This window comes from Vipera berus (assembly GCF_964194415.1).
Source record: "Vipera berus genome assembly, chromosome: 2".
NCBI classification, from domain to species: domain Eukaryota; kingdom Metazoa; phylum Chordata; class Lepidosauria; order Squamata; family Viperidae; genus Vipera; species Vipera berus.
In genome coordinates this window covers 77,726,848-77,739,081 of record NC_138203.1, presented here as the reverse complement: position 1 = coordinate 77,739,081, position 12,234 = coordinate 77,726,848, and positions in this window count along the sequence as shown.

Genomic DNA, 12,234 nt, shown 5'->3' with positions numbered 1-12,234 from the left:
AATATGGCAGTGTAAAAGGTGCCAGGTGGGTGTTTTGATCGTTCAACCAACAGTGTCTTTCCTTAGGATAGAGATTGCCACAAAGAAGAGGGAGTCAAGCTATTCTTCAAAGCACCTGAAGGCAGGACAAGAAGCAAGGGATGGAAACTAACCAAGGAGAGAAGCAACCTAGAACTAAGGACAAACTTCCTGACAGTTAGAACAATTAACCAGTGGAACAACCTGCCTCCAGAAGCGGTGAATGCTCCAACACTGGAAGTTTTTAAGAAGAGACTGGACAGCCATTTGTCTGAAATGGTATAGGGTTTCCTGCCTGAGCAGGGGGTTGGACTAGAAGACCTCCAAGGTCCCTTCCAATTCTATTCTGTTCCGTTCCGTTCTGTTCCGTTCCATTCCATTCCATTCCATTCATTATTTACTTGATATATATTTTTTAATCTTGCCTTTCTTCCAAGATACTTCATTCCATTTTTTTCTCTTGTTTATCCGCCAGCAATAAGTTATTGGAGCTTCTGGGATCACTTGTGTTATTGAATTCTGCAACCTGTCCAGTTTCTTTCAAACTTCTGATACCTTCCCATCAGTGCAGATGGCTCCTAAGAAATCACTCAGGAAATGAGATTTGCAGACTTTCTTAAGATGAAACCCTACTGGGAATTCAGCTGGAGATAATCACCATCTAACTTCTTGTTGTACTATAATAATACTATATTATCAAGGGCATTTTCCTGCATCACTCCCAAATTATGGAATGCACTTCCTAAGGAATTGTGCTTCAGTCCAAATTTTCCGTCTTCCTTTTCAAGCAGAAACTTTGCATTGGATTGGCAATTGTTTTAGCTCAAAACCAACAAATAAGGTTTAATTATTTCATATTCTGTTTTGGTATTTCTGCCCTAAGGAAACTTGACAGTAAATTGAAATAATAATAAACCTTAAAGATATATTTGAGAGAGGAAAACTAATGAGTTTAAACAACAACAAAATGAAAACTCAGCCAAAGTTTTTTCTAAACTGAAAACTCATAATATTTTCATGTTCTCTCTTCCTTAAAATTCCTGTTGAAAATCCATTCCTTCAAAAAAAAAAGTAGGTTGCACTGAAGCTTAAGCATTAAACTAGGTATAGAATTTCAAAGTTTAATTACATCAAAACACAAACATAAATTATATTTTGCATTTCAGATACAAGAATATTTGATTGAGTGATGATGACAGGGATAGTTTAACTCTTTCTTCTCTTATCTGAAACAGCAACTAGATTTGGAGGAAATTCCCATTGCATTTACCAGGTCAGTTTCATAAAACAAATATTTATAGCCCAACGAAGGGAGAAAAAAAGGTAACAAATGAAGTTGAAGGACCATGCAAGGCTTGTCTCTGATGGTCACCATCTTCCATCCATCTCAAGCTACCAGTTAGCTGGTTTTGTATTTTATGGGCTAGAAAAAAAATCCATTTTATATCATACCATATTTATTTCCAAGTAAGGTAAGAAGACCAGAAACTTTCTTGTTAAAGGCTGCTTCTTTGGTGTACATCCTAGGCAGAACTGGTGAATCCATTCATTGATTTATTTTGTTTGTACATTAAGAGTAATTCATTTCCCCAAAGTTGTCTGTAACGAGGGAGACATATTGGAGAACCTAATTCCCTTGAGACATGGAAATTAGGTACGTTTTTAATTAAACGGTTGCTGGAATTGGGTATGTCTAGTTTAATGAAGAGAAGGACTAGGGGTGACATGATAGCAGTGTTCCAATATCTCAGAGATTGCCACAAAGAAGAGGGAGTCAAGCTATTCTCCAAAGCACCTGAAGGCAAGACAAGAAGCAACAGATGGAAACTAACCAAAGAGAGAAGCAACCTAGAACTAAGGAGAAATTTCCTGACAGAACAATTAACCAGTGGAACAACCTGCCTCCAGAAGCTGTGAATGCTCCAACACTGGAAGTTTTTAAGAAGAGACTGGACAGCCATTTGTCTGAAATGGTATAGGGTTTCCTGCCTGAGCAGGGGGTTGGACTAGAACAGACATGTCAAACACAAGGCCCGGGGGCTGGATCTGGCCTGCGAAGTGGTTTCATGTGGCCCACGAAGCCATCCTGGAAACAGTGAGGGAACGGCCCCCACTGCCTTGGCCCTGGCCCAGAGACCCTCCTTCTGCCAGAGACCCTCAGATCTGTCCCACTCCTGCCCAGGCCCCCATAGGCACCCTTGATGTGAACGATGTAGAGCTGGCCACGCCCACCCAGCAGGCCATACACACTCTAGCTACACCCACCCAGCAGGTCACACCCACCCTGGCCATACCCACCCAGCCCCCTGAGGGCAACCGCAATGCCGATGCAGCCCTCAATGAAATTGAGTTTGACACCCCTGGACTAGAAGACCTCCAAGGTCCCTTCCAATTCTATTCTGTTCCATTCCATTCCATTCCATTCCATTATTTACTTGTTAGATTTTTTTTAATCTTGCCTTTCTTCCAAGATCTGAAGGTGGCTTAAATGGGGATCCTCAGTTCATTTTACCCTGAAAGCAACCCTGTGGGACAGTTTGGGCTGAGAGAGAATGACTGGCCTAAAGCTACCAAGTGATTCCCTATACCAGGGGTGTCAAACTCAATTTCATTGAGGGACGTATCAGCATTGTGGTTGCGCTCAAGGGGCCGGGTGGGTATGGCCAGGGTGGGCGTGGCCTACTGGGTGGGCATGGCTAGAGTGCGTACGACCTATGCATCAAGGGTGCCTATGGGGGCCCGGGCAGGAGTGGGACAGATTTGAGAGTCTCTGGCAGAAGGAGGGTCTCTGGACCAGAGCCAAGGCAGTGGGGGCTGTTCCCTCACTGTTTCTAGGATTGCTTCGCGGGCCACATGAAACCACTTCGTGGGCCGGATCCGGCCCCCGGGCCTTGTGTTTGACATGTCTGCCCTATACCTAAGGTGGATTTGAGCCCAGTCTTCTCTGATATTAGTTTAACATTTTAATCACTACACCACATTTGTTCTGCCATATAGCATTTTTCTGAGACTTGTCACTCAAAACGTGAGTTTTTACATTGCCATGTATAGGGTCTTTTATATGTAGGGTATATGCTGCAGGTATTTGCAGTGCCAGGAGTAATTCAGGATCATTTGTACATGTATCTGTCTAGATCCTTGAGCAATTTTCTTTTTTCTTCCTCTTGTGTCTCTCTTTGCTCGCTGCCTCCCGGAGTGGATTGAGAAGATCATCATACAGGTAGTCCTCATTTAGTGACCATAATTGAAACCAGCATCTCAGATGGTAAGTGAAGCAGTTATTAAGTGAAACTGTAGCTGTGCTTATGATCTTACTTTAGCTTTCCATTATAGATTTACCAAGGTCATAAACATAAGAACTGGTTGCAAACATATTACACTGGTTGCTGTGTAATACATGCAAACGGTTGCTATGTAAAACAGTCGCTAAATGAGGACTATCTATACATGATTGGTAAGTCAGAATATCCTCTTTCCATAACTGGTTGTAACATGGCACGGCTCATTTTGGTCACACTGATTTCCTGTGTGTCTGACTCAGTAAGTGTGTCACCCTTATCTAAGAATCTTGGGCCTGATATATTTACTCAGTGTATCTTTCCTTTTTTCCACTCATGGAAAGAAATAAGAGGATTCCTTGAGCTGACTGCATTATTGCTAAACTGTGGGGAACAGGCTGAACAACTTTACCTGATCTTTTATTTGTTTTTAATCTCACACGGGCTGCCCTTTAAAAGAATAGCAGCTAATCTGCCACGGCTTTCTTTTTTTTTTTTTGAGGCCTCAGCAGTCTATACAAGATGAAAACATGATAGGTTCTTGTCTTGAAAAACAAAATACTGTAATCTGAAACAACACAAGGCATCTAATCTCTTTGCATAATTAAGGCATACACCCATTTTAAAATAACCGGTTACATTTACATACAAAGGCCAAAATACAACATGATAACAATCAGCCCAATAGAATTTTTTTTTAAAAAAACATCATTTTGTTTGCAATGGTACATGCATTTTAAAACTTTGCCCTTTTGCTGATCTATAATCTCCTCTTTCCCTCTTTCCATACCTGCACGCCTCTATAATTACATCCACCTCACACACACACACACACCACGAACACACACACACGCACACAAACACACACACCTTTTTAGTTTGCAGTTGCCATGGCTGCATTTTTTTGTGTGTGCATGTAAAAAAAGCAATGACAAAATTTGGATACCAAATCCATCTCATCGAATAAGCTCTTTGGGGGTCATTCACTGCATACTGTACATGAATGACTGGATAGTCAGTGGGGAAAGCAGGACACCGTCCTTGATCCGAACCTGCAAGCATATTCTTGCTGTCCCTGCTCCACTCTATTCAAAGAGGACAGAGTCTCCTCTTCGGACCCAGCTCTGTTGTGTGTAAAGCACAGCTATGGTGAATTATAAGATCCTGAAGGATTATTTCCCTCAAGTTCTCATCAAGGTCTCCCTCTCCTTCCACCTAAGATGTTTTCTAGATTTTTTCTTTTTCTTTCAGTAACGAACCACACTTCAGTTTCCATTGAATGCACTGCTGGAAGGCATTGCCCTGGGATCGGAGGGGAGGGAACATAGCCTAAAGTGGCCAATGAATGTTTGCTTTATTCTCAACCCTCGGGTCAACTGGGTACACCTATTCTGACTGCACAGAATAGTAGATAACCAGTTTAGTCTCTTGGTTAAGGCACCAGGCTAGAAACCAGGAGACTGTGAGTTCTAGTCCTGCCTTAGCCATAAAAGCTGGCTGGGTGACTTTGGGCCAGTCACATTCTCTTGCTCAACCCACCTCCACAGGGTTGTTGTGGTGGGGAGAATAGGAGGAAGAAGTAGTATTAGGTATGTTTGCTGCCTTGAATTGTTTATAAAAATATAATCAAGGCGGGATATTAAATAGAAACATGATTTGATTTTAGCCATGGGGGAAAATGCAGCTAGGGTACTGGGGAGTGGGTGGGAAATCATATTTTTAAGAAGAAAGTGGACAGCCATTTGTCTGGAATGGTATAGGGTCTCTTGCTTGAGTAGGGGGTTGGACTAGAAGACCTCCAAGGTCCTGTTATTCTGTATTCTGTACTTCTTTAATACTGGAACAACTATAATGACTTAAGGCTGCCTCAGGTATGGACTGGGGAGCAGATGAAGGAGTTATTATTCACGTTATCGTACTGTATGTTATTGGATCAGTTTTAGATTGGCTGTTTTGTTTTGTTTTTTTGCTGTTACGACTGCAGAAGCATAAAAATACGTTCACCCATATATAATATGGAAACATAGCAGGAAAAAAAATGGTTCTTGAGGCATATTTTTGAGGAAAGGTTCTGTGTCTCAAGACCTTAATGTGTATTATTTATACCCCAAAAGGAGATTATTCTCCTCTCCAAAAATGGGGATTAAATAGGGGCCCCTCATCAGCTGCCATGCCTAGGGTTTTTTTTTAGGATACCTCAGGTGATTTTCTGATCTTCAATTAGTTGAGAAAAAGCAGATTTTCTTTCAAGAAAATTCAGTGCAAACAAAGAAACAGAATCTTTGAGCTTCTATTTGTGGTTATTTGTATGCCTTGCAAAGATTGTAGGGTAAAACATGGAAAAGATTAAAACATGGGAAAGATTAAAACAAAATTCCCTCAGTGATGCCCTCCAGTCTCAAAATTTTCAGATTCCTTCAATGTTAGTTAAAGCTACTGTATATGACTAAGATGCAAAAATAGAAAATGTTCCGTTAAGCGTAAAATAATGCCTTTGGCAACAGACTTTCAAAGTTTGTTCATTCATGGCAACAATGTTGAGTCAACAGCCTCTGACTACACTGAGGTTTACTAGTATGAATGTTGTAACTGGCTCACGGTTCAAAAGCATCCGGCTTAAGATCAATTGTAGTACTACAGTAATGGATGTTAGCATGGATATATTTTTCCTCCAGAGAGTCATAATCCCAAGATTTCCACCTTTCATTTTTTGAAACAAGTTTCTAGATATCTTAGAAGCTGAGACAGGAAACAAAATAAAACACTGTTCTATCCATTTGTTTTGTAGGAATTGCCTGCTCTTACCTCTAGGTGTATTTAGTTGGTAAATGGAAGTCTAACTAATCATTAACATAAAGGCTGAACCTTATTGTCTTTTTCCACATTTGGGAGGACATTTTTAAAAAATTTTCCATGGTGATCAATGGTTGCCACCACCTTAAAACAAAAACATTAGTGGAAATCTAGGAAAGATTTTAGAGTAAATGTAGTTGAACAGTAGCATATTCCTTTCCCCACACCCACAATTTAAACTAGTAGCAAGTACAGGAATTCCTATCTTTGTAACTCAGGGTATCTCCAATTAGGAAAAAAATCAAGATGGCAGCTGAAGTTCCAGTCATTTTTTTTTTACATTTGTAGTATCCATTTAAAAAAGCTGGACTTTTTCCCTTTTAAATTTCTAAACATTAAACATGTATTCTTCTAGCTGCAGATAATATTTGCCATTTTTTTCCTGTACAGTGTGGCAGGAGGCAGTTTCTCCTACCAAAGTAATCCAAGTCTTCTGGAGGATTTTTTTTTTAAAGGTAATATTGGGACAGAGAATTGGAGTTGATTTTAAAATGTCTAACTTATTAAGTACTTGAGATGTTTGTGATATATTTACATGTGACTATGATGTATTCAATGAAGTTGCAATTTTTACCTTTGTCTTGTCTCTTGGATAGAGCTTCTTTCCTTCCTTCTCTTGGCACAGACTCTGAAGTTTAGGCAACACGCCAGATACCTGCTCAAAAGTTAATATTTGGTTTCTAAAACCAATTCTATAGTTGCTGAACTTTCCACATGCTTTGAATGTGAGGCACCCTTAGGCAATTGTGTTCTAATAGTACAAAAGTCATCGTAGTGAGATCCTCAAGAATGCTGCTGGTGACAGCCTAGTGTTAGCTGAACAAAGTTATTCTTGGCAATCAGTGGAACCTGGATGTTGTTCAGGGCTGAATCCCAAAAGACATCAAACTATGGACCTGACTTTCAAAGAAGATATAATCCTATTCAACAAAGGTTGAACACATATTCCTTGCATTGCCTTTTGACAGTTCATAAGTCCTCCTGACTTGTTGGAGATTCAAATTTCTTTACCTTCATACATTGCTTTACTGATATCAGGCACTTATTTGGAGTGTGAATAAACTCTTAGGAATTCAACCCTCACCTGGAGATTTGATCCATGAATGGAAAGTTACTGTATTTGTATCCCTGATCTATCCACCAAGAAAAAAAAAGAGTTTTATAAAAGCCTGGACTTTATGGTTTTGCTGAAAATAAACAAGAAATGAATTGGTGATCGGTAATATTCACGATTTTGTACCTGTACAATATGGCAGGAAGTAAGAGGCAGTGTCTCCTACCAGCCATAGACCAAAGTAATCCAGGTCTTCTGGAGGATTTGGGTTTTTTTAAAGGAATCAATCAATCAGTAAATTATTTTCAATTTACTGATGGAAAATAAATTTTCATGGGAAGAAGGAACTATGATATGTAATTTAGGAGGATGGAAACAGTAATAATTATGTTTCTATCTGTTGCAAAGAAGATCAAAAGTCACTTCTTTAAATAACTTTCTTTTTGTTTCTCTTTTTATTGTTTCTCACCATTTCTATTACCTTTTTATATTTTTTATTTCTTCTACTTTTTTCTTTACATTTCTATAGTTTAAAATTCTTTTTCAATAAAAATTGTAAAAATAATTTTTAAAAAGAAGAAAAAAGGAGAAAAATCTACATTTCTCAGTTCTGGAAATATCCATCTTTGGTCCCCAGGTCATTTAAAGATCAAATCCACACCTTAAATAACCATAAATGATATAAGTGCACACAAAAAAAACTGTAGAAGAACATCTGCTAGTTTCATCTTTCAGGTAATGGAGACTGTATTCCTTTCCCCTTACCATATATTATCTTCTACTGGACTTCAAAAGAGGAAGTAATTGGGCCAAGAAAATAGCTGGAGAAAAGAGAGTTGTAGAATTGTAAGTAATTAATCCACAGGAAATAACTTTTTCTTCATATACAATCATAGCTGTATTATGGTTTGCCATTATGATCTAGGCAAATTCTAGTATGATTTTTTATTTTTGCTAATTTCATACACTTCTTTTCTACCAAACCTCATGTATCTATTTACACTGTGTTCTTAGAGGTAGAAAATAAATGTATAAATAGGCATTCAAAATTCACGTTAATGAGTGGCAGCAGCTGCCTATAAAAGTTGATCAGATCTCTGTCTGAAATTCTCATCCTTGTTCTGTTGTCAGTTTCACTGAAAGTTCTATTATTTTTGGTCCATAGGTTTCCTTCGAAAATGGTCGAGGTGATACTTAACCTGGCATTACATCACGCTGAAATGGATACCTCTGTGTGTGTTTGGGGGAAAATATTTGGTTTCTAGAGGCAGCCTCTCTATTTTTCAGCTCTTCTTTTTGTTCTGATGTAACCAAGTAACTTCTAATTATTTAAGTCTGTGCTGTTTAAGCTTGTAAGTTCCAAATGCGAATACAAAGGTTAAGCTTGCTAATGAGTTGAGCAGGTCTCCAACCTATACATGGAAGTATCCTCTTCCAGTGGAGAAATCAGTGAATGTTTGTGGCTGAAGTTATACTCAAAACCACATCTCATTTTACCAAATTGAAATTCTATTGGCTATCAACCTGGAGGCACTTAGATAACTGAAGTGCCAATTCCACTTTTCTTATTTAGGCAAATCATGACCTTACTTAATTTGTGTCAAGGGCTTTGTTCCCTTTTCTGCTTCAATTTGCTGGTTTCTTTTTTTCTTCAAATGTCTAGCAAAAAGATTTACCCAGAAGGGCTTCTTGTAAGAACCATCAGTACCTTTTATAACTAGAGTCCTAATGCTTTGAATAATCCCTACTCATTATATAAAAATCTAAGAATCAAAGGAAAATTTCTTCTCTTCGCTTCACTTCTCATTATGCGTGAGATGTGAAATCTACAGGGCTTTGTCTTATTGTGCAAGTACCTATCTCTTTGTTTATCTACCTCTCCCTTTTCTTAAGATTAGGTCATCTCGCAGAACATTTTGTTTTTTTCCATTTGATGTGGTGTTCTGTTAAATGCACGATGCAGTGTAAAGTCCTCTGTTTTAGATGGTGTGAGATGCTATGACATTCTGTCTTGTATCTGGGCTGAATCATTCACCCATTTGATAGTGGTGTCTTTCAGTGAAAGAGAGATGGCTCATCATCCACGGTATTGTGTTTTTATGGGTCAAAAGCACTTACTATGTGGCTAGGCAGTCACCAGATTATTCAGAGCTGGAGTGGTGAAGTCAAAAGTGAGTTCACAGGCTATTGAGAAATAAATGATCCAAATTACACGAGCAGCTTGCAACTTCTCCAGTCTGTTCTTAAATCCTTGAAAAAGAGGATGCGGATCTAAAAACGTCTGTGAGATGTATTCTGTTGACCAGTTTTTGACTTATCCAACTCACCTTGCCTGGCTCTGAGATGGCCTGTTTATCATTTTCAGGGGTTATGTTCTCACAATGAGGCCTCTTATTTTGGTGCCAGCCTGAAGCAGGTTGAAATCAGATCAAGGGGATTTGACAAGAAGGGGGCATTTTCCAGTGAAAACAGAATATGATTTCTTATTTCAATCTAGATATTCAGCCAGAGATTTAGACCATGGGTTTCAAACTTGATCGCATCACATGACATATCGTGACATATTGTGATGTATCATGACATATCAAGACTTTTTTTTTGCCTCTGCAGAGCTAGGGTGGATATGGCCTGCACATGATATGGCCTGCACACCACTTGTTTACTGGACCCGTGCCCCTCCTGGCTGGTTTATGCAGCACGGGAGGCGACACGAGGCTGGCTCCAGGCAGTAATAACTGCTTCTTTGAGAGAGGGCAGCTTCCCTCTTCCCTTGAAGGAGGCAGTGGTGAGGCCCCTCCTCAAGAAGCCTGCCCTGGACCCGGCTATTTTAAATAACTATCGTCCGGTCTCCAACCTTCGCTTTTTAGCGAAGGTTGTTGAGAGTGTGGTGGCTCATCAGCTTCCTCTGTTCCTGGAGGAAGCGGATTATCTGGACCCCTACCAATCAGGCTTTAGGCCCGGGTACAGCACGGAGATGGCATTGGTCACACTGGTGAACGATCTCTTGCGGGCTCGGGACAGGGGTTGCTCCTCTCTCCTAGTCCTATTAGACCTCTCATCAGCTTTTGATACCATCGACCATGGTATCTTACTGCGGCGCCTCAGGGGGTTGGGAGTGGGTGGCACTGTCTTACAGTGGTTCTCCTCCTACCTTCTGGGTCGTTCGCAGTCGGTGTTGACATGGGGACAGAGGTCGGCCTCGAGGCCTCTCGTTTGTGGAGTCCCTCAGGGGTCGGTCCTCTCGCCTCTCCTGTTCAACATCTATATGAAGCCGCTGGGCAAGATCATTCATGGTTTGGGGGTGGGGTATCATCAGTACGCTGATGATACCCAGCTTTTTATTTCCACCCCAGATCAACTCAGTGATGCCCTCTCCGTGATGTCCCGTTGCCTGGAGGTGGTGAGGGTCTGGATGGGGAGGAACAGGCTTCGTCTAAATCCCGACAAGACTGAGTGGCTGTGCGTATCGGCGTATCGGGTTGACCATTCTATTCCATCTTTATCTATAGGGGGTGAGGTGTTACCCCCTGTAGATAGGGCTCGCAACTTGGGTGTCCTCCTTGATTCACAGCTCAATTTTGAAGATCATATAGGAGCTGTGACTAGGGGGGCTTTTGCCCAGGTTCGCCTGGTGCACCAGTTGCGGCCCTATTTGGACCGGGACGCCCTACGCACAGTCACTCATGCGCTCATGACCTCTTGAATAGACTACTGCAATGCTCTCTACATGGGGCTGCCCTTGAATACCACTCGGAGGCTCCAGCTGGTGCAGAATGCGGCCGCACGAGTTGTGATGGGGGTCTCCCGATACTCCCATGTAACACCTCTGCTCCGTGAGCTGCATTGGCTTCCAGTTGTCTTCCGAGTGAGATTCAAGGTGCTGGTGATGACCTATAAAGCCCTAAATGGCATGGGTCCGGGTTATTTATGGGAGCACCTCTTGCCGGTGTTAACTTCCCATCGCCCTGTGCGCTCCCACAGAGAGGGCCTCCTCAGGGTGCCATCGGTCAGGGAATGTCGACTGGTGGCTCCTAGGGGGAGAGCATTCTCTCTGGGCGTGCCTGCCCTCTGGAATCAGCTTCCAGTTGAGCTCCAGATGGCTCCCGACCTTCGCTCGTTTCGCCGCGACCTGAAGACTTGGTTGTTTGAACAGGCCGGCCTGGACTGAGGGATTGGATTTTAGAGTCTAAATTTTAAAAAATTTTAAATTTTGGAATGTATTTATTGGTTAGGGCTGTTGATTTAATCTTATTTTAATTTTTATACCTTGTGTGTTGTTAGCGTTTTAATTGCCCTGTACACCGCCCCGAGTCCTTGGAGAGGGGCGGTATATAAATCTAATAAAATAAAATAAATAAAATAAATGATGCATCCAGCCCGTGGGCCGCCAGTTTGACACCCCTGGTTTAACCACTCTAGTAACTGCTCATAATTTAATTTTATTCATTATTTTATTCATCATTTGTATTGTGCATTTTTAAAACAATTCACTGTTCTGTGGTTTACATTTTGGTATATATTTTATCTGCGGGCAAGAATCCCTCAGAAGAAATGGAGTAGCCTTCATAGTCAATAAAAGAGTAGGGAAAGCAATACTGGGATACAATCCTCAAAATGACAGAATGATCTCGGTTCGAATCCAAGGCAAACCATTCAATATCACAGTAGTCCAAGTCTATGCCCCAACCACCAGTGCTGAAGAGGATGAAATTGACCGGTTCTATGAAGCCCTACAGCACCTTATAGAACTAACACCCAAAAATGATGTCCTTATCGTCATGGGGGATTGGAATGCTAAAGTAGGAAGCCAAAAGATAACTGGAATAACAGGCAAGTTTGGCCTTGGAGTACAAAATGAAGCAGGGCACAGGCTGATAGAATTTTGTCAAGAGAATACGATGGTCATAGCAAACACTCTTTTCCAACAACCCAAGAGACGGCTTTACACATGGACATCACCAGACGGTCAACACAGAAATCAGATTGACTATATGCTCTGCAGCCAAAGATGGAGAAGCTCTATACAGTCAG